The sequence below is a fragment of the Meriones unguiculatus genome, chromosome X (assembly GCF_030254825.1).
Source record: "Meriones unguiculatus strain TT.TT164.6M chromosome X, Bangor_MerUng_6.1, whole genome shotgun sequence".
In the NCBI taxonomy this organism is placed as follows: Eukaryota; Metazoa; Chordata; class Mammalia; order Rodentia; family Muridae; genus Meriones; species Meriones unguiculatus.
This window is the reverse complement of record NC_083369.1, coordinates 82,982,178-83,004,805: the sequence shown is the minus strand read 5'-3', so window position 1 is coordinate 83,004,805 and position 22,628 is coordinate 82,982,178. Positions and strand designations below refer to the sequence as shown.

The 22,628-nt window shown below is 36.4% G+C and overlaps 1 protein-coding gene and 1 pseudogene across 1 annotated transcript in view; both read left to right on the top strand.

Annotated features, from left to right (window-relative positions):
- The window catches only part of Tenm1 (teneurin transmembrane protein 1), a 1,125,448-nt gene that overhangs the window by 495,769 nt on the left and 607,051 nt on the right, over nt 1-22,628 (top strand). The gene's annotated exons all lie outside the window — the stretch shown is intronic.
- On the top strand, nt 12,555-13,000 carry LOC110543690 (ubiquitin-ribosomal protein eS31 fusion protein-like; annotated as a pseudogene).

The window sequence follows — 22,628 nt, the reverse complement described above, 5'->3', positions numbered from 1 at the left end:
AATAAAATATGGTAGTCAGTTATATTTATAGTTGAGAGAAAAGTATTTTATATCTGCTCTCATAAAATTCCTCATTAGATAAAATCACCAGTTGTACTCAAACTCCTAAAATGTTCAAAAGTTGTTTATTCATAGGAGAACATAAATTTCATTTGTACATTTATATTTTGGCATATGATTTAAAAATAGGAATACTGACTGTAATTGTAGGCAGAGAAGTAGAGGAAAAAAAGAAAAGCTGAATAGAATCGGACAGATAAGTTTTAGGGTATAGTTCACAGCTAGGACTTAGTGTGGATAAGGTTGTAGGTTCCATTGCAATTACTGCAAAATAATTAGTCATCTGTAGGTAAGGAGGTACTGTTCATAATTTTAGCTGAATAATAATATAGTTTGATACAAGTTATATCATTAAAATATGAGAAATACTGTGTGATAGATCAAAGAATTCTAAAGCTGAAATAGCCTACAGAGTCCACTGGGTTCACCCAACACTGTTGATTCAAGATTGTGCTAGTATAAACTAAGCACTGCTACTCAAAGCCTAGTTTCAGATTAATTCAATTCAATATTCTCCTGGGCAGGGCCAGTTTGCAAAGTATGGTGGTGATTTTCCATGAAACAGTCCTTCAGGCTCCCTGGGATCATTTGTGATGCACTCATAGATCCATCACTGAAAATTGTTCACAACACCTCTGGAGCCAACTTGGCCCTTTGATCATGTTCAGCTTTCTCTTTTACACATATTAATTTAGCATGTAATGTTTAAGTGACTTTTAGCTGTTGTTCTTCCTAATTTCATTCTGTCATACAGGATATATAATTTCCTTTGAAATTGATTGTGGCCCTTATTATTTTTTGCAATTATATATATATATATTTTTTTTTTTAATTTTTGCCAGTTTCATATGTGTATACAATGCATTGTGATCACACTCATCCACATTGTGCTTTGAATCAAACTTAAACCATTTTTGTTATATTTATGCAGTAATAATACTAATAGCATGTTAATTGCGATTAATCTTCTAGACATTTTACCCAATTTTTCCATATATGTGTAGCCATAATTCTTAAATGAGATAGCTACTATCATCATTCCCATTTTATGGAAAAAGAAACCAAGGATATAAAACTTAAGTAGCATGACCTGTAAGAAACAACTTCTTTGTTCAAACACAGTCAGTGGCAGTAGGACTCCAGAGATGATATTTAATCACCACATCATTTTGAATAATAATTTTTGTAGCTAGGAAACTGATGCTATATTGAAAATTAAAGAGCACTGATCTATTCAGGTGTAATTATGTCTCCCTTAACAATATTTATTTCTCTCATTTTGCCACTGATAAAATCCTTGTTCAGGCAGTTATTTCTGGTTTGACAGTTGCCTTAAGATGAATATGTTTTCATTTGGCCTAATTTTGTTTAAGTTTGTTATTATGAATATACACCCAGGGCAATGACAAGTATAGCATTATAAAAAGGGGGAAGTAAATAAGTAAATAAATAAGACCACACATCATGCATCTTGAGGGACTAAGAGATGTGATAAAGCAAAACACTGTTAAAAATTCATACTAGTAACTTGTGTTGTATATTATGTATGGAGACTAAACGCAAAGCCCTGAAGTAGCAAAGAGGTACCTTAGAGCAGAGAAAGTGCATTTGAAATGGTAATGAGAAGTGAGCCCCTTGATAAACTGCTAGACACTGAACTCTTTCTTGGAGACAAACATATATTTAGAGAGGGCAGAGAGTCATTGACTGCTGCCAGATGACCTATTTTAAGGTTGCTTTTTTTCTCCAGAGTATACTCAGATGACTTCACAGAGGTACAATTTTAATAATGCAATAGATACACATCTATTTGAAGTTTGATGCTACCATGTTTACTTCTTAGTTCTTGGGATAACAACATTGAGTTTCATTATTTTAAAACAGTAATGGCTCCTACATGAAAGCCCTCCCAAGATTTAGGATACTTTTAATACTGCTATGCTTTGAATCAAATTGAAACAATTTTCTTCATCGTCTTTTAATAGCATGAAAATTTGCTTTTCTTCTGAGCTGTAAAGAGCCATGAAGTTCCTTATGTAATGCATTTTTGTTGTTTCAAAGTTTGTTAAAATTTCAACCTTCTGTTTCCTAGTAAATAAAGTAGAGTAATGCAAAAGAAGTCACTTCCAAGTTGCAAGAGTCATTTCTCATCCACTCATACATGATTGGATAATCAGTGGAATCTATGAGACAGTGATATAATGAGATCCCTCACCTCAACTAGGCAGTCCAAATGCTTTTCATGCAGCTAACAGCCTTGAGGTAAGACAGGGTGGGAGAGAACATGCCTAGAAAGTTTTTCCAGCCTCAGAGCTTAAGAGCAAATTTGGATAAGAAAGTGAGGACTGCTGCTTGGGGTTATGTAACTAAAGAAACAGTCTTCAGAAATACAGCACTCAGAAAACAGAACGAAGCTATAAGGATGTTTTGTAGGAACAAGAAGAGATTGCAAGAGTCACGCATAGCCACAAAAAGTTTCTTTTGCCAATACAAAACATTATTTTGCACTAGCTATTCATTTAGTTATCTCCAAATACTCAAAATTAAAACACCTGAAAACTTGGAATGTAAGGATCTTCTGATAAAACATGTTGCTTTTCATTCTCCTTTAAGAATATTTCTGTAGTTCTCTGCATAAAAATTCTTTAAAAAACAAGCATGGGTGTCAGAAGTGAGCAATGATGGATAAGGTCAACAGACTATTTATAAAATTCTTGGATTTTTTTCACTATAAAAATGTCTAAAGTCTTTTTTCCATTTAGGAATAAATTTAGACACACAGTCTCTAGAATTCTGCAAATATTATCTTTCCCTAACAACAGTGTAGGGACACAGTGTTTCACAGTCCAAGACCCCCAATTATTTCTTGAGTTGCCATATAGCGCACTTGTCCCAAGCAAATACTTTCATAGTTTTCTCTTTTTTAAAAAAAATTGTGTTGGTGGTAAAAAAAAAAAAAATAGTGCAGTCACCTTATAACTGTCATTGTCATGGTTAACAATAATCCACTCCTTGAGTGTACTCCTTCTCTATCAAGCTTCCCAAAGCTATTCTCCAAATTCTCTTAGTGCCTCTCAGTCATCATTACCTTCTCAGAATTGTGCTCCAGGAAGAAGTGGGGAAACTGTCCGTCTGCGTAGTTCTTTATCATATTTTTGTAAACTGGTCTCTGAAGCAGACCACTTATATTCAGTATTCTTGAACATAGCTCCTCCAACTATTATTGAAAGAACTCATACAAGTAGAGTTGAAGCCAGGTAGAGAATTGATATCAGATATGGCCATTCTCAGTTCTATAGTTCTGGCTCTAGTACTACTTCTATTACCACTACTATTCCTTTAAAACACATATAAAAATAGTGTCATCATACTCCATAAGAAATCGATTAATGCAAATAAATCCCCTGGAAATTACTTTATTTCTAATACTCATTTTTAATTTATACTAAACTAGGCTCTTATATAGGGTAGTTACAATACTGTATTATTGGAAGTATGATGGAATTAGTTTGTGATAAATTTTACATAGATTATAACATAATTACGTGCCCTTTAAGCATGAGCACAAGAAATTTGAACTTTGGGTTTACAGAGTAAGAACACTTTCAAGAAACACTAAGGTCATCCAAGCCAAACTTGTATTTTGTCTCTCTCTTGAAATATCTTACCTACTAGCCTATATTTGCTGTTTCCTTTTAATGTAGTGGTTTCTAGCGTTGTGTGTTATACCACTAACACTAAGAAGACATCGAGTATGTCTCATACATGTCTTTCCATCACTCAGCTTGCTTGTAATCTCAGTGAATATTAAACAATAAAGTCTGACCCTCTTAACTATACATGATGATTTCTTGTTTTGAGATGACATTTCCTGTGAATAAGCATTTTCCTTCATTTTCCATGACTGTCAAGCTGACATCTTTCATTGGCACTAAATTGGCTTTGAGTAGATTAATGTGGCTTGTTCTCTTGGTCCTTTCTCTCTTGGTCCTTCCTCTCTATCTGGGCGCCCCTTCTCTTTCCCATTTTCTCTCTTTTCCTTTCTCTCTCTTTCCCCCTCTCTCTTTTTCCCCCATCATGTCCTGCTCTCCCTTCTCTCTCTCTCTCTCCATATCCACCTAATAAACAACTTTTATATATTAAAAAAGTAGTTGAATGTGTAACAGTTTTAAGAGAAAATCTATCTATTCATTGGCAAGAAAACACTTTTACTTTGTCAGATAAGTCTTGCAGAAGCCACTTATCAAATAATTTTTAAATTAATTTAATTTTTATTGATTATAATTTATTCCCTTTGTAACCCAGTTGTAGCCCCCTCCCTCATCCCTCTCAATCTCACCCTCCCTCCCTCATCTCCTCCAAAGCCCTCTCCAAGTCCACTGGTAGGGGAGGACCTCCGCCCCTTCCCTCTGATCTTAGCATATCAGGTCTCATCAAGACTGGCAGCATTGTCTTCCTTTGTGGCCTGGTAAAGTTGTTGCCCCTTCAGAGGGAGGTGATCAAAGAGCCAACCACTGAGTTCATATCAGAGACAACCCCTGTCCCCCTTACTAGTGAACCCACTTGGAGACTGAGCTGCCATGTGCTACATCTTTGCAGAGGTTCTAAGTTATCTCTATGCATGGTCCTTGGCTGGAGTAAGTCTCAGAAAAGACCCCTGGGCCCAGAGTTCTTGGTTCTGTTGCTCTCATTATGGAGCTTCTGTCCCCTTCATGTCTTGCATAATAATTCATGAAAAAAAAACTTGGCTCTTATGACTTGTTATTAATTAAAGCACTTGAAATATTCTCTAATCCTCAATATTGTTTTCAAACAATGTATAAATATCATGGTGTGTTTGAAACCACCAAACAACTTATGCTCATGATGTATTTTTGTTTTCTTCATTTGTATTTTTTTATTTAGCCAAAAGTCATTTTGTCTTAATAAAGAGAAGTATAGGTATATACAGAATGAGTTCATCCTTAACCCATTGTCTTTGTGATACTTTCTTCTACTGTTTTTTTTTTTTTTTTTTTTTTCAATGCAGTTTATTCAGGAACATTGAACAATCCTCGGACCCCGGGGAAAGCCAGCCCACAGCTTAAATAGCCTCTGGCTAGCCAACCCAAGGCGTGCCACGGGGGCAATGCAGATAGGTCCACATACATGGAAGCAAGCCAGATCCTCGGCCTTAGCCAAATGTGGAGTTGTTCTTGACAGAGAGCACTCACCATCGGGAAGGTGGAAGGCGGAAACCAGCTCCATCTTTAAGGCATAGCATTCCGCAGCTCTCTACAGTTCCCCCTTTTTGTTTTAGACGCATCAGGCAAGAGTAGAGGTCTGATCTCTGATATTAGAAATAAATTGGGACTTTGTACCGATGTTCATTTAGGTGTCATCCACCCAAAGAGCATCAGATCCGTCCGATACCTTTTTCTCAGAGGCGGGACCTGGGGCATCAACCCGCATGCAATCAGACATGCTCTTCTCTGGGTCCAAAGCGGCTGACCCTGAGTGCAGTGCTTAGCCTCGCATCCTGAGCGTAACATTTTAGCTTTTTATGGTATCCAACCATGCTTGGGGAGAATGTCCTGCTTCAATGGCTGTAAAGGCCTGAATGATCATGGCTGCATCACACTGTTGTGAGACTCTAATCTTGCATATATACCACAGGCAAACCAAGGAGACCAACACCAGAAGGCCTGCTAACACTCCCATGCCCGCCCATTCCTTCAGATGATTCATGGCTGCAGCAATCCATGTTGATAATCCTGTGGCTAGTCCTGCGTCCACTCCGGTAGAATTTACTGTGACAATGGCCACTCTCAGCTGCTCCATCGTAGTATCGAATTCTCCAGTCCAATTACCTAAAATATAGCTCGACAATTGTTTAGACAGATTTGCAGCACAGGAAAAATTCTCGTGTTGTATGCTAGTGACACAAAGTCCAGCATACTTTCATTGACAGCCAGGTTGAGCGATTTGCCATAGGGTATCAATTTGCTCCTGCAAGAGGTCAATCCTCTGATTGAACACCATCAAGCTTCCTTTTAGTTGAGCATTATTTCCTTTATGTACAACTAAGGCATGAGCTACATTGGCTAAATGATTATTCAGGGTCTGAGCAGTCTGCCCAGTATGACTCATGGCTAATGCCCTGGTGGTAGCTCCAACAGCCGTCAATGAGATGGTAGTAACAATGGTGGCTGTAGTTCCAAGATCCCTTTTCTGTCTGAAGAGAGTCATAGCGTGAGGGGCATCAATGGGCACAGGCACCCAGTGAGGCATGCGAGTAACCAGGGCATACCTAAATTTACTAGCATTCCAGCTTTGGGCAAAAAAGCAAGTATCATTACCACAATTACTTGGCTCTATCTGGCTAATAATGAATAAAAATGGGGGATATAGACAAACAGGTGTGGGCTTATAGGAAATATTATGAGAAGCCTTAACCCCTCGTTGGAACATCCTGCGTCAGTTCTAGAACTAGCAGTGGTGGTGTCCGAGGTCTGAGTAGGTTCAGGAGACCATTGCCCCCAGGGGCGAGACGTGCTCCATGCCAATTGACTAACTCCATGTTTTCCTCCAATTTTGAAAGTCATTTAAGGTTCTTAAATTATTTTTTTCACTTTTTTCTTAAATTTTTCATCAATTACACTTTATTCATTCTGCATCCCCCCATAAGCCCCTCCCTCCTCTCCTCCCAATCCCACCCTCCCTCCTCCCTCTGCTTGCATGCCACTCCCCAAGTCCACTAATAGGGGAGGTTCTCCTCTCCTTTCTGATCTTAGTCTGTCAGTTCACATCAAAAGTGGCTGTATTGTCCTCTACTGTGGCCTGGTAAGGCTGCTTTCCCCCCCAGAGGGAGGTGATCAAAGAGCAGGCCAATCAGATTATGTCAGAGGCAGTCCCTCTTCACATTACTATGTAACCCAATTGGACTCTGAACTGCCCTGGGCTACATTTGTGCAGGGGTTCTAGGTTATCTCCATGAATAGTCCTTGGTTGGAGTATGAGTCTCTGGGAAGTTCCCTATGTTCAAATTTTCTTGTTCTGTTGCTCTCCTTGTGGAGACCCTGTCCTCTCCAGCTCTTACTATTTCCCAGTTCTTACCTAAAATTCCGTTCTCCTGCCCAACAGTTGCCCATCTGTTTTCCCACTGGTTTTTACTGTTTTTTTTTTTCTCTATTAAAATATATACAGTTCTAAAAATGACAGCTTCTTTGAAAAGGGCTTAATTGCCATGAGCTGCAGTTGCACTCATGCTGAAGTCCTGCTGACAAGGTGAAAATTGGCAGAAAAACAAATAAAAGCAACTGATAAATGTCAGAAATAAATTGTAGTAAAAACATACGTTTTGATTAATATTGGTAAATTGGTAGGTGCAATGTACACCATTTTTTTTCCTTAGAGAGTTCTTGACTGATAGATTGAAAATCCACACAGAGAATTAAATTTATGTCTTATTTAGTTGTAGCTAAAATCATATAATATCAATGGCAGTAAGAGTAAAGTCTATCTCAAGAACTACAATGCTTAACAAATTGAAGAGTTATTTAAAAACTGTGTCTCAAAAGGATACTATTCTAACATATTTTTTCAGTACTATACATACTTAGCTATTAATATCAAAGCAAAATAATAATCAGGTAGAGTTTCACAAAAACACAAAATTCTTGTGATTAGTCAACTAATTAGTAAACACATTCCTACACTTTGCATAATTAGGCATAAATGAATATTTATTAATTTGTGTATTTTATGAATATAGGTGTTATGTCTACATGCACATCTGCACAACATAAGAGAATATCTGATCACGTTATAGAGAGTTATGAGCTGTCCTGTGGTACTGGGAATTCAACTCAGGACCTCTGGAAGAGCAACCAGTGCTTAAAACCTTTGAGACATTTCTCCAACCCCATATAGGCATAAAATAAATAAGTGCAAAAGCTATAAAGGGAAATATAGAAGAGAAGCCAATAATTTCAATTAGAATCAATAAATCATGGAATAGCCACATACTTCAACACAATTCACCAATAGAAGACAGGGACTGATGCAGCAACTAAGGATCATGCATGGAGACGACCTAGACCCCCTGCTCAGGTGTAACCCATAGACAGCACAGTCACCATGTGGGCTCCCTATTTAGGGAAGCAGGGCAGTTTCTGATATGGACTTGGTTGCCTGCTCATAGATCACTTCCCACTGGCAGTGTGGCCTTTACAGATTACAGAGGAAGAGGATGCAGCCAGTCCCAAATGAGACTTGATGGACTGGGGTCAGATGGTACAGAAGGAGGGCCCCCATTCTTGAAGACTAGGGGAAAGGGATAAGGGGAAGAGGAAAAGAGGGTAGGACCAGGAGGAGTTAAGGGAGGGACTACTATCAGGATGTAAAATGAATCAATTAAAAAATAAATTAAAAATTTTAAAAAGAAGATGGATAAAATGACATTTCTATGTTAAGTGAGAAATACATTACAGTAAAACAACATTTATGTGATGATCATTTCTTTAAAAAATGTGTGCTTTAAATCAAGCAAAATGACCACTATACTGTCTATTACAATTAAGTCTAGTGTTGATTCTTTTTAATTTATTATAGATATTTAATTGTATAAAGATAGTATTTTGATATTCTTCTATCCTTTCCATAGATTAGCAATATCACTGTGTCTCTCAACCCTGACCAAGAAGCTTCTATTTTCTATACAGATGTACAACTTATAAAGTACAGAGAATAAAAGACTCAGAATGCTCAGCCTTAAAGGTAAAAATAGATTCTGCACTGCCCTGTATCAAGGTTCAGGGATCATTGTTGAAGAGGAGGTAGAAAGAGTATGAGAACCGGAGGCAGTCGATGACTAAAAGGAAACATTTTCTGGACTTAGTGGCCACATGGCAGCCACACATGTGAACCTACAATCATAAAAAACAAACAAACAAACAAAAAAAACCCACCATGCATCATAGCCAAACGTTGGCCAGAGTGCTGGAATCCTTATGGAGGAAAAGGAAGATAGAAAAACCTGGAGGAGTCAGGATCTCTACAAGGAAGACAACAGAGCCAAAATACCTGGACCCAGGGGGGCCTGCAGAGACAGATACTCCAACTAAGGACCATGCATGGAGAGGACCTAGACCCCCTGTTCAAAGGAAGCCCGTTGACTGCTCAGTGTCCAAGTGGGTATCCCAGTAAGAGGTACAGGGGCTGTCTCTGACATGAACTCCTTGGCCAGATCTTTAATCTCCTCCCACAGAAGGGTGCAGCCTTTCCAGGCCACAAAAGAAGACAATGCAGACTGTCTTGATGAGATCTGCTAGGTTAGAGTCATATAGAAGTGGAGGAGGTCCTCCCTTATCAGGGGACTAGGGAAAGGGCATAGGGAGAGAAGAGAGAGGGTGGGTGGTACTGGAAGAAGACAAGAAAGGGGCTGAAGCTGTATAGAAAATGAATAAATTGTAATAAATAAATATATAAATAAAATAAAATTTAAATAAACACCTTGCATAAAACCTGTGTAATCCCAAATCATACCAAATACCAGCATGGAGAGGAGAGTTGTATATAGAACATCATCCCTTGTTGTAGAGCTCATGGCAATTGGTAGTTTTTGGGGAAGGGAGAGATTGCTCTAAGAGTGTAGCCCCCTGCCCCTCCCAAAAAAAGAGTGTAGCCCCTGGTAAGCTGACCACACTCCAAGGGAGGTTGACACATCCAAGAACACTTGGGCATCACAAATTGGCCTTGAAAAGTGTTACAAAATGGATAGAAGACTGGATGAGTAAGGAATGGAGGATAAATCTTGGAAGAATTAAGGGAGAGATGATAGATATGATCAAAACACTGTATGCAACTTCAAACTCTCAAAGTACCATTTGTTGATAAATTTGTGTGTAAAAGTCTGATGTTAAATACTATCAACTTGACAGAACCTTGAATCAAGTAGAAGGCCTCTGTGCATGTCTATGAAGGTGATTTTATTTCAGATTAATTGAGCTGGGAAAACCTACCTTAAACATAGAACACACCAATCCATAGTCTGGGGTCCTTAACTGGATTAAAAAATATATAAAGTAAATTGAGCACCAGCCTTAATTATTCTCTACTTCCTAGTAATACAATATGAACAGCTGTTGTGACTTCCACTGTCACAATGTCCTATATAATTGAAATATAAAACAAAATGACACATTCCTTAAATTGTTCTTGTAGGGCATTCTCACACAGCAATGAGGAAAGTAACTACTATAGAAACTTATATCACTTTTATAAATTTAAAATATTTCCAGAAAATGAAGAAAATTTAGTCTATAAGAACAGTATATGTAGATGATTCTCTTTGGGGCTACAAATAAAACACCACTTCCAAGTGTCTGAATTTATTTCTCTTTATCCCTTGATAAGCACAAGTATTTAAGCTGAATTAAAGGCTGATGATATAAAAAAGAAAAACATTTCATAGATCGCTGTGCTTCAACCTCTCTATCTTTCATCAATTTTTATTGACAGAAAAATTCTGTCAGCTGAAGGTTCAATTGCGAATTTATAAGAAGATTTGTTTATAAATAGTATCTTACAGTCAGTATTATTTAGAACAATTATTATTCATGATGATTGCCTATCTAAGTAATTTCTTTGAAAATCTCAGGCAAATTTGCCATTTCACCAAACACTAGTCCTCTTTATTATAAAATATGGCATTATAGATCTATACCACATTGTAGAATTGTGGTGAGATGTAAAGTAAAAAATATATCTTAATGTAACAGTGTAAGTATTGCAATCATGTGGTACTTGGCCCATTAGTACTTGATTCTATTGAACCTTTATACTAGGAAAAAAAGCTATTAACAATGAGCACTTTCTCAGTCAAGTTATGAATGCAAATTACTTTAGGTTAACTACCATCTGTTACTTTCCTATATCTTCTTTTGTGCTATGGAATTTATAAATAGAAGGCAGCATAAAGTGTAAGACAGCAGTCCATAGGTAAAATAGCTATCACTGACTTCAATTTGTTACATCAATCCAGAGACCTATCAATTTGTTACCTCAATCTAGAAACCTAGACTATTTTAGGTCTCTCTTGCCCACAACAAATGTGTACTTGCTCCAGGATCATATGGTTACGGTAGCATCTTATAGACAAACATCATGCAGCTCAAATGTTTCAGTTCTTTGTTCAGGAGAGAGATACCACATCAGGACTATAGAAGGCATACAAGAGAAGAAGATATGAAATTCACTATTCTAAGAAGTAAATTTCTATTGTACAAGTGATTTCATCCCACTCAACATAGTCACCATTTATTTGTCTGGGTTTTTAATACAGTTTTATGTATTCCAGGCTATTTTCTAACTCAAAGTTTCAATTCACATTGAATTCTTGATTCTTCAGCCTCCACCTTCCAAATACTTCCAAATACTGAATATGTGCTACTGTGCCCACCTTCCAAATACTGAATATGTGCTACTGTGCCCAATTGAAAACAGTACTGTTACTCTTCTCTAAAACAGAAAAATATGCCCAAGGTCCAGCTCTATGAATATGTAAGTACTTATCCTTAACTAAGCAGACATATTTGTCCTTAGCTATGCCAAACTATGAAGAGATGGGTTATAAAAATGTGAGTAACCAAATCCGCACATGCTTCTGAACTGAATTCTCTTTGATAAATATCCTTGACAGTAGAGTGACAAGGGAAGGCAGGTTGGACATTTTCATTTCATATTTAAAAGGCCTATGGGCAAAACTACTATAAAACAATGTATATTTCAAAATGCATAGTTTTAAATAGGTTCTAAGTTTCCTAAACAATTCGAATTGTATTTTTTTTTTGACAGAGGTCTTTCTATATAGCTTAGGCTGACCTCAAACTTTTAGAATTAGAGATGTACACCAGCCCCTGGCTAGTGGCATGATATCAGTGCTATAGATTTGCATCAATTGGAAATTTTCAGTATTGTGCACAAATACCTATTTTTAAGAAAGTTTTCATTTTATGTTCTGTTGAAATAATGATCTGTTTATGACTCTGACATGAAAGGACAAGGCCCTTATCCTGCGAAAGCTTAAATTGCATTGTTAATTCAGAACTGGAATTAGTGATACAGTGAACTTACTAAGATGTTCAGACACTGACACATGAAATATAAGGAGAGTATTAGTAAGTTATTAGAACGTTGAAATGGGTTAATAAATTTCAGATTTTAATAGGTGGATAAATTGAAAATTAAAAGTAAATTTATAAAATTTCATAAGGGGATTGATTGTTGTAACCCCAGTTATTTTTCTAGATGATAAGAAGATCAAATAATGTAATTTAGCCTATAGTAAATAGTGATTTTTTTCCCTCATTTAATAGACAGCATGAACTCACAAAAGGGGGTGCAATAATGACAAGCCAATATATAAAAATGTGTAGCTTTCAGTCAATCTACCAAAAGAATATAAGATCCTGAGCCTTTTCCAATCTGCCATCTAAGGTGGAGCCTCCGCCAAGATGCAGATTTTTGTGAAGATCATCACACTCGAGGTTGAACCCTCAGACATCATAGAAAACGTAAAGGTTAAGATCAAGGATAAGGAAGGAATTCCTCCTGATCAGCAGGGGCTGTTTTTTGCTGGTAAGCAGCTGGAATATCGCCGTACTTTGTCTGACTACAACATTCAAAGGAAGTCCACCCTTCATCTTGTGTTGAGACTTTGTGGTGCTAAGAAAAGGAAGAAGACTCACACCACTCCCAAGAATAAGCATAAGAGGAAGAAGGTTAAGTTGGCTGTGCTGAAATACTATAAGGTGGATGAAAATACAAAATCAGTTGGCTTCAAAGAGAGAGTCCTTTTGATGAATGTGGTGCTGGAGTTTTCACGGCTAGTCGCTTTGAAAGACATTATTTTGGCAAGTGTTGTCTGACATATTGCTTCAAGAAACCGGAAGACAAGTAGTTGTGTATGAGTTAATAAAAAGAAGGAACTGAAAAAAAGAAAAAGTTCCTGAGCAAGTTTCTCCTTTCTACCTTTAATTTCCACCCATGACATGAAGAGGTTGAATTAAATTGATTCCATTTCCTAACATATCATGTGATTTTTGAATCATACACAGCACAAGCTCTTTGTATTGTGGGAATGTTGCATAAAGTATAGGCAGTAAGTATATTGTTAGGAGAAAACAAGAATGAGAAGCTCACCTTTCAAGTGATATCATATTTAGTGGGCAAAGATTATCTATAGCCTTTAAGTGATGGCTTTAACTAATCTTCAAAATCTGTTTTAACACTAGAATTTATGATTATGCATGGGGAAATAGTGAGATTAATTGGTTTCTCTCTCTAAAACTTCTAGAAGATGGAAATTGGATGCTGTATGCACACCTGCGTCTCTACTCAGAAAGAAAATTAGAGAGAACACTAGAGAATCAAATATGAAGGTCTGCTGTGTACATGTAAAGAGAATATTGTTTCACTTTGGGTGTGATTAATAACAATTTTCATAACCCACATAAGGAAATAAATGGCCTACTTAAAAGTCAGCAAATAGATAAATGGCTTTACTGGCACAGGAAAAGACTGAAGTAAACTTGATAGGCTACATGTTACACAGGTAAAATCAGGATAGATAGGGGAGGTCTCCTCCCCTTCCATCTGACCCTAGCTTATCAGGTTTCTTCAGGACTGTCTGTAATGTCCACATGTGTGGCCTAGCAAGGCTGCTCTTCCCTTGGGAGGGGAGAGGTCAAAGAGGCAGCCATTGACTTCATGTGGGCTTGGAAAGGGGCAGGGAGGAGATGAGGGTATTGGGAGGGAATGAGGGAGCAGGCTACAGCTTGGATACAAAGTTAATCAACTGTAACTAATATTTAAAAAATTAAAAAAATAAAAAAGTATAAAAATATCAGGGTAGAACATAAGACAGGAACACCTGAAACCAAAATATGAAAAAGGAGTGAGTCAGGAAGGTTTTAAAGCCATATGACCCCAAATTACATGGATTAATGAAGAAACTTGAGGCATGGGAAATCTGTGGAGATGACTAAGAGAGTACTAAGATTAGCAATTATTAAAGAAAAGGGGGGTTTTTCTTAGACTTATACATGCCAGCAATATTTTCTCCAAGTCCTCATGCCTTATGTGCCCTTGCCTACTGCCTACTTTACAGACTGAATGCATAAAGATTTATTTGTACTGCTCAGTATTAAAGGCCCTAGGTATCAAATCTTTGAAACTGTATATAATATCAGCTTTAAAGTATGACCTATATTTTGCCAATGGCATGTCAAGTAACTTTAGTTACTAAATCTCTCCAAATTTTACCAATACAAAATGGATATAATTGTTTTAGAGGATAAAATCAGTTTGACATTTTAAAGGTACCCTAGAAGTATAATAATTTAATAACTTCCACTACCTTTTTCCTTGCTGTTCTGGTTTGTATTTTAGAATATTTTCTTTGTTGTGAGGGTTTCTAGACAGATCCTGTGCCTTCCAGCACTCAGGGGATAGAAGCAAATGGATATCTGAGTCCAAGGCCAGCCTGGTCTACAGAATGAGTTCCAGGATAACCAGGACTACACAGAAACCTTCTCAAAAAACAAAAGAAAAAAAAACCTGATGAATCTCACAAGTTTTGTGCCTCTGTTGCACCAGTGTATCCTCCATGCATGTCACAATTGTAGACTGAAAGGTTTGTAGCTGGGTTGATAATTACCTTTCTCTTTTGGTGGCATGCAAAGTACTTTTCAGTATCATAAACAATAGTTCTTAGGGGTGACAGCTCTAGGTAACCAGCAGCTCAACTTTTCCACGTTTAATGAGTCATGAAGGTTTTGTCTTCAGCAATAAGCCCTAGCCATTAGTTTGGAGAGAACAACCAATAGCCCCTTTGGCCAAAAATTCATAACCCATTGCTGGTACTGGGAGCTTCATTTGGCTATGAGAGATGTCTAGTTGGGGTGCTCCCTCATTATTGGCAATTTCCATTTAGATTGCATTGACACATTTATATATTTTGGGAAGCTTCTGCTATAGTAGGCTTCTATACAACCCCTCAAACTGTTCTTAGTTTTATTTGTCCCTCCTCATATTCTCTCCTTCACTTCCTCTTTCATCTCCCACTCCATTTAATCCACCCATTCCAGTACTTCCACTCATCAATAACTATCTGTTCTATTTCCACTTACATGGGGAGATCTATTCATCCTCCCCAATCTTTTTCTCTATACTTAACATCTACAGTAATATGGATTATAACTTGCTAATTGAAGACTTAACATCTCACATTAACATTTAAGAGAATATATGCTACATTTGTCTTCTAGTTCTGGGTTACCTCACTCACTATTTTTTATAGCTCCATCCACTCACCTCTGTATTTCAATATTTTTTTAATGGTTCAGTAGTTTTCCATTGTATAAATGTACCACATTTTCTCTATCCACTCTAGATGTTGATAGACATCTGGGGATGTTTCCAGTCTGGCTATTATGAATAGAGCAGTTATACCTGCATATTGAGGACTATCAATTTCCATCTTTCTGAGAAACTGCCCCAGGGATTTCCACAGTGGCAAGATTGCACTCCCACCAGCAATGGATGAGTGTTCCCCTTATTCAACATCCTCCCCAACATCAGAGTCACTTGCTTCATTGGTCTTAGACATTCTGACAGTTATAAAATGAAATCTCAGTGTAGTTTAGATTTGCATTTCCCTGATGATTAAAGATGTTGAACATTTTTACGTGGTTCTATGCCATTTGTATGTCTTCATTTGGTAAGATCTTAGTTAAGATCTGTACCACCTTCTAAAAAGTTGGTTGTTTGGATTTTGTGTCTATTTTTTTATTTCTTTGATATTTATTTTAGATATTAGCCCAAATGGGATGTGTAGCTAGTAAAAAAAATCATCACCTATTTCGTAGCCTGCTGCTTTGTTCAAATGATGGTGTCTATTGCCGTATTAAATGCTAGCCTTTCTTTACTTTTCTGTTGGTAACAATTTACAATATCATTAATCCCAAGGCAGACAATACAAACATTTTGGTTGAATTGTTTGGTATCTTCTGGATCATGTGAAATCAATATTGTTTTTCAAGAGTGATATCATCGTTGCCTTATATGTCTGAAGCTGTCCTGGAATATGTACTCCTCAATCACCTTATTCTAGTTTTTAATGCATTTGCTGTTGAGCAACCGAGGTTTTTATCTTTCAAAATATTTTATTTAGTTTTAAATTAAATGTATTACTTAACAGTATCCATGCATGTATATTACATATTTTATTACATTCACCTACACTCTCTCTGAACCCCCTCTAATCACAATTTCTCTGTTTTCCTTCCTACATATTACCCTACTGCATTCATGTCATTTTGTTTTGTTCCCCACCAAATTTCACCAGGACTTTCCATATGCATATGAGTCAGTCTATCTAGTGTAGCATTTTTCCTTTTGAATATTTATTCTTACGCAACTCAATGACTTCCTTTCATGGAGGGAGCTATCTAAGTCTATCCTGCAGAAATCTTACAATCTTTTCAATGACTATGATAGCCAAGACATACTGAGATGCTGGAAATCATTCTCTTCAAATCCTCATTATTGAGTAATAAGAAAACACAAAATCAGATGAAATCTCTTCATAAATTTATTTTTGCTTTTCTTTTTGGTTTTTTGAGACAGGGTTTCTCTGTGTAGCCTTGGCTGTCCTGGACTCACTTGTTAAATCAGCTTGGCCTCAGACTCACAAAGATGTGCCTCCCTGAGTGTGGGAATGCCAGGCTCATAAATCTATATCTTATTTAAACATTTTCCACAATGAGATATATGGTACAATAGAATATCCTACCTATTTTGTAAATTTATGAAAACCTCAGATCATTATCCTTTCAGATGTTTTAGGCATTCAGAGAAACAACATCCTGAGAGAACTGTGTAGTAAACTCTAATCTTATCACAAGTACTGGTAATACTGGAAGAAATTATATGTAGCCATGAGAGTAAGTTCTGAGATAATGTGTTCTTGAATATTTATAGGTTGATAAATAATATTTGATGAAGATGTTGGCAGTCTCGTTGACAGCCCCACCCCCCAAGGGAAGAGCAGTCTTACTAGGCCACAGAGGAGGACTTTGTAGCCAGTCCTGAAGATACCTGATAAAACAGGATCAGATGAAAGGGAAGGAGGTCCTCCCCAATCAGTGGACTTGGCAAGGGGCAGGGAGGAGATGAGGGAGGGAGGGAAGGTTTGGGAGGGAATGAGGGAGCGGGATACAGCTGGGATACAGAGTTAATAAAATGTAACTAGTAATAAAAAAATAAATAAAATAAAATAATTTAAAATATAATAACCCCCAAATCCAGCATTTTTTATAAAACAAAAGGATAAATTTCAAATAGAAACTTTTTTCACCCCTCCACTTCCTTTCTCTCCCTCAATTATATAGAGTTATGTCCAGACCATAGTCATATAAATATGTGAAAAACAGTTACAACACAAAATCTGAGGCCTTTGTAAAGGAAGCATTCTTTTAAGATTATATTTTGTTACCTTGACTCATGTTAAAAAATTATGAGAAAGGCAGGCCAAACAGAGTAATACTTTCATTAATACAAATAATAAGAAAATAGAATTAGCATATTCATTGGCTTTGTATGGCTACCATTAACCTAATATCCCTTGTCCTGTTTTAAACTTTTCTATCTGCATTTAAAAAATGAAATACAAATACCATAGACTTTCCTCACCAAAAAGAGAACCCATAGGGCATTCTTCAGTTCTGTCATACATTAGATAAAATACAAAAATAATTCCATAACTTTCTCTAGATTTTTTTCTGTATTATTTTTTAGGGTACTGATGGAGTTATATTGTTGTAGTCTTAGAACATGTAATCTTATTTTCTCCTTCGAATTCTCCCATTTGCTTGCAGATAGTCCATAGAGAGACAATAATGTTATTACAGATGAGAAAGCACAGGCTTTAGAGAATGAAAGGACCTGAGAATCTTCTTTAAGTTGCTGTGGGCTTTGGGAAAGTTTCTTAAAATCTTGGAACTTTTGTTTACTTTTATAAAAGGAGACTAAGAACACTGTAAGCTTTGTCTTAACGACTGAATAAGGTAGTGAATGTAAAGTTTCTCTCAAATAGTGCTGAGCTATATGAATTCTACTGTCTGCACTGCCTCAGTTACTTTTTTATTGCCATGATAAAACACCATGACCGAGGAAAAAAGGAGTTTGATGTTGGCTTGCAGTTTCAGAGGGTGAGGCCATGAACTTCATGGATGGGAACATGTTAGCAGGCAGGCCAGCATAACAATGTATAAGTAGCTGAGAACTTACATCTTGAGACACAGCCCTAAGTCAGAGAGAAAAAAAAAAAAGAGGTAATAGGGAGTAGTATGGGCTTTTGAAACCACAAAGCCCACCTCAACTCCAGTGACACACCTCCTTCAACAAGGTCACACCTACTAATCCTTTCCAAATTGTTCTGTCAACTGGGACAAGGCATCTATGAGCCTAGGGAGGCCATTCTTATTCAAACCACCACATGTACTCTAAAATTAATGAAATATATGACTTACCTCTGAAATGTAGGAAATGTAATACATAGGTAACAGCACATCCTTTGAAATTTGGAAGATTTTCTATAAGAGATATACAAGCATTATTTAGAAAATATTTTGTTCTTATTACAGTCAATAATAATAATAATAATAAACATTAATCCAGAATAACTTAATTGATTTTACTTTAAGACCAAATGAGGCATTTTATACATTTTATATAGTTAAATGTCTTCATTCCAAAATAATTCATGACTTGTGATTATAAATATGGAGTTTTATTTATCTCCTTGTTCTGTATATTAAAAGCAAATATACATAAGTCAATAATAACGTGAATTCTTAAATATTTTTCAGGCATGCTTATTGTTATTTTACCTTCATTCCTCCTATTCCTTCTGTATTGACATATCTCTACCTTTTTAACTAAAGCACCCCTGTTTTTCCCATTTCCTCCTTCAAATTCCTTGGTACCCTGCTATTCCCTAATCTCTTCCTATCTCTTACAATGGCACCTTTGTTTTCATTGTTTCTGTCCTTACTTTGGGTTATATACTCACATTTGAAGATTTTAAGTTTGGGTCCTTAGATGAGAAATAATATATGATGTTTGGATTTCTGAGTCTGGGTTTTCCAACTCTTATAATCTTTATTAGTTGTTTCCATTTACCTCACAATTTCATGATTTTATTTTATTTACAACTGCATGATATTCAGTGTGTATAAGAACCAAATTTTAATTATCTATTTTTTACTTGAAAGACATTTCCATTTGTTGAATATTGTGAACTGACCTTCAGTGAACATGGCTGAGCAAGTATCTGCAGCATAAAATTTTGCATCCTTTGTGTGTAAATCAAAGAGTGGTATAGTTGTTTTTTATGGTAATTTACTTTGAGATTTTTTTAGGGTTTTTTACAGTGATTTACAGAGTGGCTAGACAAGTTTTCAATGCCACTAACAGTGAATGGGGGTTCCACTTTCCCCACATATTCTGTCAAATTCTCTCCAGGCTCTTTTGTTGTTTTTTGCCATCTTGACTGTGGCAAAATGAAAGGAACTACACCCATAAAATCTCACCAACATGGCTTCCAAACAAGACCTGAATAGTGATGACACAAATAGATATTCTAACATAGAAGAGGTAAATTCCACAGGGCCCTGACACTAGACAAAGAACTACATCCAACTAAGAAATGCTTAAAGAAAGGAAATTACTCTTCTTCAGGAAAGAGTCCCACCATTGGTTACCCAATACCAAGTGGTCATCCCTTGAAATTATTTGCATATATTAACATAATACTCTACAGACAGAGAATGACATATATACAAAAAGGAATAGATCAATGATTATAGGAAATAAAGGCCAGAATCAGAGAGAGCAAGGGTTGTTACATGGGTTGGGAGGAAGAAAGGAAAAAGCAGAATGATGTAGCTAAACTTTCATCTCAAAATATTTGTAAAACAAATTTATACATGAAGATGGTAGAAAGCATAAAATACTCCAGAGAAACCAAATGTCTGTACTTTATAAGCATTCACATACATCTGAATACACTGATATGCAAATTAACATTCATTCTTCTATATTCCAAAAGTAAGTGATTTTAAAGAAAGTCCATTAATCCATCTGTTGAGGTATTGCATATTTGAAAAATAGTGTGAACAAAAATCCAAGACATACACATACATGTTATGCTTTTTTAAAAGTGAACTATAACTATATTTTCATAATACATTATCTATTAAGATTTCAAATATTAGTTATCTTTATTTAGTATATACTGATGTGTATGTGAATATGTCCATTTGTATGGGAGCACAACATATGTGCACATGCATGAGAAGGACAAAGTTAGATTCCTAGATGGATCTTCCTGTAAATTTTGTAGACTAGGACTCTCATTGCATCTCTGAACTCAGCAATTTAGCTAGATTGGCTCTCCTGAAAGCCCTAGCTATTGTGCTGTATCTGACTCAGTGGTGATGGAGTTACAAATTCAAACTAACATGTTCAGCATTTTATTTATTCTACATGGATGTTGACAATCAAAGTGAGGTTCCTAGGCTCGAGTCAGCTCAGGGTTTTAGATATTTGCTGATGGAGCTATCTTCCCAAACCCAATCTATAATTCTTAATATTTGGGGACAGTTTTGTAACAAATGGTAATTTCGTGTATTTTATCAACAACTATTTGCTAATCTCCCTTCTTTACAGTATTACTGAAAATGACTTTCTACACCAAATAATTGATATTGTCATTATATATGGGTGTTATTCTTTAATATATTCACAAATACAATTTCCAAATATTCATTAAGAAATGAAAATATGTCTTGTTTTCTATGAAAATGTTAAACATAATTTTTCTTTACCAACACTTTTACAACATGAGAAAAAAATTCTTCATTTACTTTTTAATTTATTTTCTCTTTACTTATTACAATTTACTCACTTTGTATCCCAGCTGTTGCCCCTTCTGTCATCTCCTCCCAACCCCGTCCTCCCTTTCTTTTCTCCTGCCATACTCCTTCTCTAGTCCACTGATAGTGGAGGTCCTCTTCCCCTACTGTTCAAACCTAGCCTATCAGGACTCATCAGGACTGGCTGCATTTGTTCCTCTGTGGCCTGATGAAGTTGCTCCCCCCTCAGGATAGGTGATCAAAGAGCCAGCCACTGAGTTCATGTCAGAGACAGTCTCTGTACCCTTACTAGGGAACACTTTGGAGACTACATCTGAGCAGGGGCTCTGGATTATCTCAATATGTTGCTCTTAGTTGGAGTACCTGTCTTTGAAAATAGCCCTGGACCCAAATATTTTGGTTCTGTTTTTCTTCTATTGGAGCTCCTCTCCCCTCCAGGTCTTTCTATCTCCCCCTTCTTTCTTATAATTCCCAGCACTATGCCCAAGTTTGGCTATGAATGTCAGCATCTGCTTCAATACCCTGATGTATAGAGACTTTCAGAAGCCCTCTATGGTAGGCTCCTGTCCTGATTCCAGTTTTCTACCACTTCTGATGTCTATCCTGTTTGTATTTTTAATGAAGACTGAGCCACTTCCCTAGTGCCCTCGTTTTTGCTTAGCTTCCTTGGGTGCACAAATTTTAGTATTTTTATCCTATATTATAGTTTAATGTTTAATATTCACTTTTAAGTGAGTATATACCATGTGAGTCTTTCTGCTTCTGGGTTACCTCACTCAGGATGATCTTTTCTAGTTCCATCCATTTGCCTACAAATTGCATGATTTTCTTGTTTTTAATTGCTGAGTAATATTCCATTGTGTAAATGTACCACAATCTCTGTATCCATTTATCAGTTGAGGTACATCTAGGTTGTTTTCTAATTCTGGCTATTACGACTAAAGCTGCTAAGAACATGGTTGAGCAAATGTACTTGTTGTATATTTGAGCATATTTTATATATGCTTAGCAGACCTTGAGTTAGCACTATTCCTAATATTCTGAGAGAGCACCATATTGATTTCCAAATTAGTTGTACAAGTTTATATTCCCCCCAGCAATGGAGCAAGGTTCTGAAATTCTACTTTTTTTGTTGGTTCTTTGTGTGGTTTAGGTATCAATGTTACTGTGCCCTGATAGAATGAATTTGGTAATTTTCTTTCTGTTTCTATTTTGAGGAATAGTTTGAAGAGTACTGGCATCAGCTCTTCTTTGAAGGTCTAGTAGAATTCTGCAAAGAAAACATCTGGCCCTTGGCTTTTTTTGGAAGGGTGACTTTTTGTGACTGCTTCTATTTCCTTGGAGGAAATAGGACTATTTACCTGCTCTTGTTTTAATTTTGATAAATGGAATCTGTCAAGAAAATTGTCCATTTCCTTTAGATATTCAAATTTTGTGGTATATAGGCTTTTGTAGTTAGACCTAATGATCATTAAGATTTCCTCGATGTCTGTCATTATATTCCCGTTTTTCTTTCTGATTTTGCTGATTTGGATATTTTCTCTCTGTCTTTTAGTTAGTTTGGCTATTGGTTTGTCTATTCTGTTGATT